This window comes from Oryctolagus cuniculus, chromosome 9, assembly GCF_964237555.1.
Source record: "Oryctolagus cuniculus chromosome 9, mOryCun1.1, whole genome shotgun sequence".
Lineage (NCBI taxonomy): Eukaryota > Metazoa > Chordata > Mammalia > Lagomorpha > Leporidae > Oryctolagus > Oryctolagus cuniculus.
Genome location: NC_091440.1, coordinates 23,099,933 through 23,104,492, shown reverse-complemented (window position 1 = coordinate 23,104,492; position 4,560 = coordinate 23,099,933). Strand labels below are relative to the sequence as shown.

The 4,560-nt window shown below is 40.2% G+C and overlaps 1 pseudogene; it reads left to right on the top strand.

Annotated features, from left to right (window-relative positions):
* Nucleotides 1-1,255: 1,255 nt before the first annotated feature.
* LOC100349915 (non-selective voltage-gated ion channel VDAC1 pseudogene) lies at nt 1,256-2,230 on the top strand (annotated as a pseudogene).
* Nucleotides 2,231-4,560: the final 2,330 nt, after the last annotated feature.

Sequence of the window (4,560 nt, the reverse complement as noted above, 5' to 3'; positions counted from 1 at the left end):
GATGTTGTCATATTTACATTTATTAAATGAGTAAATATCCCAGATATAAAGAGTGGAAATTAAGAATAAAAAGACAACAGATGAATTTCAGAGAATATGAAAATTAAGAAGTTAAGAATAAGAATGAGTCAATCAAAGTGAATAAACTACAGGAGTAGTCATTATGAATTAAAAATAGTGTTGCTTGAAACAACATGGGAAGGAGAATATTTAAAGACGAGGCAATGTAATGCAACATAGAAATGGCTTTAATTTGTTTGTATATATAAAAATTAAGGGAAAACATCTGCTCTGTCTGCTAAGTTATGTATATTTCAAAATATTATCCTTACACAACAAAGTCTGGAGGAAAAGGTAGTTAATCTTAAAAATGAACAGAATGTAAAATAATATATCATGTAATGGCCTCTTTACCTCTGGTTTGTTCCTTTGGGTTCTGACTGATGCATGATTGACTGTTAGTACATTTTTAGGAGAAAGAAGAAAGAAGGAAAGCCTAACACTGCAATTAAGTTACATTTTACAATTCTTGTATATAAGATCTCCAGTCACACAGATGATTTATTTGACAATATTCATTCAGTCACTGCTGCAAAGCACAAATAGCAGGGTATTTTCTTTAATAGAAACCCAATGAACATTGGAGCCAGTGTTGTGGCACAGTGAGTAAAACTTCCACCTGTGATGCTCGTCCCAATAGTTTGAGACTCAGCTGCTGCAGTTTTTATCCAGCTCCCTTCTATCGTTCCTGGGAAAACACCAGAATATGAAATGAGTGCTTGGGCCCCTGCACCAAAGTAGGAAGGAGACCCAGAAGCAGCTCTGGTCTTGGTCTCCTGGCTTTGACCTGCCCCAGCACTTGCCATTGAAGCCATCTGGGGAGTGAACTAGTGGATAGAAATCTCCCTCTCTCCCTCTCTCCCTTTCTCCTTCCCTCTCCCTCTCCCTCTCCCTCTCCCTCTCCCTCTCCCTCTCCCTCTCCCTCTCCCTTTCCTTCTCTAACTCTGCCTTTCACATAAATAAATAAATATTAAAAAATAAACCCAATGAACAAAAAAGGAAACAAATTCATAATGTTTACATATAAATTGCACTTGAAATAGTAAGATTAATTGCGATTAGTTTGTGTTCATTTTGATGATGATAGTGTATTGCTCAGTAAGGCATTAAAGATTAAGGGTAGGCCCTCCACCCTCCACTGGCTGCGCCCTGCTCTTCTGCGCACCAGCCTCCACCACCCGTCACCGCCCCCTCTGCCACCACTGCTGAGTAGAGGATGGCTGTACCTCCCACGTATGCTGATCTTGGCAAATCTGCCAGGGATGTCTTCACCAAGGGCTACGGATTTGGCTTAATAAAGCTTGATTTGAAAACAAAGTGAGATAATGGATTGGAATTTACAAGCTCAGGCTCAGCCAACACTGAGACCACCAAAGTGACGGGCAGTCTGGAAACCAAGTACAGGTGGACCAAGTATGGGCTGACGTTTATGGAAAAATGGAACACCGACAACACGCTGGGCACCGAGATCACCGTGGAAGACCAGCTTGCAGGTGGACTGAAGCTGACATTTGATTCCTCCTTCTCACCTAACACTGGGAAAAAATGCTAATATCGACAGGGTACAAGCGGGAGCACATCAACCTGGGCTGTGACCTGGATTTTGACATCGCTGGGACCTCCATCTGGGGTGCTCTGGTGCTGGGTTATGAGGGCTGGCTGGCTGGCTACCAGATGAACTTTGAGACTGCCAAGTCCCGAGTCACCCAGAGCAACTTTGCCGTCGGCTACAAGACGGACGAATTCCAGCTCCCCACTCACGTGAACGATGGAACCGAGTTTGGCTGCTCCGTTTACCAGAAGGTGAACAAGAAGCTGGAGGTGGCCGCCAGTCTTGCCTGGACAGCAGGAAACAGTAACACTTGCTTCGGAATAGCAGCTAAGTACCAAATTGACCCTGACGCCTGCTTCTCAGCGAAAGTGAACCACTCAGTCTGATAGGATTAGGATACACTCAGACCCTAAAGCCAGTATCAAACTGACGCTCTCAGCTCTGCTGGATGGCAAGAACTTAACGTTACAGCTTCAGGTTACAGGTGTTACCCTGCGGAGGTACAGAAGTTGCCCCAGTCCAAGGAGAGTTCTTCGCAACTGCAGACTTGGGGGATTTAGTGACTCCCAGAGAGGCCAGGTTTCTTTTTTATCTACAAATGGATACAATGGAAGCTGATACTGTGTAGGCACTTTGTAAATCCACATTGAATGAATGGAACCGTGGTCTCCTAACCCTGCGGATGAGAGGCTTGTTGCTTGATGAGATGTACAGACTCATCTGGAAGGGACTTTTTAGACAGATCTTCATGACCTTGCCCCACCCCTGTCCATCATCTCCTCTTTTACACCAAGAGTAGTTTGCTGGGTGAGGTAGCTGTGTCCTTCGTGCCATTCTGGGTTGGAGAGGGTGGATGTGAGGAAGCCAACAATTCAGACTCAGCTCCTTCCCGTGTTGTTCAGAGCATGAATTCACTTCTCTAGCTCAGGCAAAGCTTGGGGCAGAGCTGGTGTGATTGTGGTCCTGGGGTGACAATACCTGGAATCTAAATTGGACTTCTGTTGTATTTTCACCACTCAGTTTATTTTTTAGCAGTTTAATGGGTACATTTTAGAGTCTTTCATTTTGTGTGGAATCAGATTCCTCCCCTTCAAATGCTGTGATTAACATCACTTAAAATAAAATTTAAATAAAATATTGAAACCAAAATCTGGTTGCCTAGTATGTTTTTTTTAATGAACCTGAGATGCCCTTGTTTGTAGTTTTCTTAAGCTGATAGAACAAGTAGTATGAAGGTATCTGAATGTACACTAACCTTAGACTATGCACATGTATACAGATATTTCTATGTGTAGCTATCTGTGTGTAGATTGAGATAAACATGAATTCCTGTTAATCTTGTTGACTTAATCCATTATTATATAAATTCTTTTAACCTTCTCCCTTTCCTTTTCTGTTATCTCTCACTATAAAAGTTAGAAACGTGGTCTGCACTATCTGTAATTCATTCCCTTAATTGTTTAATTCTAGTATACATGAATAATGGTTTCATAATTGCCCCATAGGAAATATGCTCCTGGGAAATATTCTATAAAATAAAATATATGCATTTAATTCTGAGTTTCAGTTATTTTAGTTTGTTCTGCGATAAGCTTGTCCTTACAAATTAATGAACATAAATATTTTTGTTATAACAAAAACATGCATGGAAATTATCAGAGAGAAGTCAATGTATATAAAATTCATGTATAGTAAAAAACATTAAAGCATATTAATATCCTATTTACAATCCTGTTTACAATTTTAAATATGTGAACAATGTCTTTTTAAAATAAAACTAGTAACTGTGTTAATTCTTCTTGTCCATCTACTCAAATGACTCAGTACTGATATATTAATCCCAGGAAAGAAAGAATTTGAGTCAGATTGATGATACAAATATCCCCTAAAATTAATGTGCTGAAACTTAACCACTATTACAATGTTAAGAATTGCAGCTTCTTAGAAAGTGATCTAATCATGAGGACTCTGCCCTCTTAAGGGACTAATGTCTCGTAAAATGGCAAGAAGGAACTGACCTAAACCCTTTTCATCCTTCTAACTCCCATAATGGAAGACACAGTGCTTCTCCTTTCCAGAGGATGCAGCAATATTGTCTATTTTGGAAGCAAAGACAGTAGCTTTCATCATGGTGCTGCCTTGATCTTGGAGTTCCAGTGTCCAGAACTGTGAGGAATAACTACTTATCATCTACAAAGTTTGCAATCTCTGTTTGTTACAGCAACAAACATGGACCAAACCAGAAATTGGCATCCAAGAAGTGTGATATTTCTGTAATAAATACCAAGAAATGCGGAAGTGGCTTTGGAACTGGATAAGAGGTAGAGGCTGGAAGGGTTTGCAGATGCATATAGAAGACTAGGTCACCATGAACATAGTGCTAAAGGGGGTTCCAATAAGGGCTCAAAAGACAAGAAGAGCTACAGAGAGAGCCTCAGTCTCCTTAGAGATTGTTAAGCATCTTGATTAGAATGCTGCACTATAGAATATAACAGTAAGGGCGATGCAGATGATATTTAGACAGAAATGAGGAATCACATATTGGAGACTGGAGAAAGGCCATCTTTCTCATACTGTGACAATGAACTTGGCTGCAGTATGTCTGTACACTAGTACTTTGAGAAAGAATTTGAGAGTGATGAATTAGAATATTTGGCAGAAGAGTTCTCTAAGCAAAGTGTTGAGTGCTTTTCTTGGCTTCTCTTGGCAGTAAATAGCAAAAAAGAAGACATAAATGAATTAAATACAGAATTTATAATAAAAGGGAAGCAGAACTTTGGAACATAGCAAATTTCCAGTCTGGCAATGTGAAGAAAGAAAATGTTTGTCAGGGACAGAACACCGAGAGTGTGGTCAAGCTCTTATGTGAGAAGGAGGCTAGCACACATAGAAGAAGGCAGTTATTTTACAATACAATGGAAGAATGATCCTGAAGATATTTTGGAAAC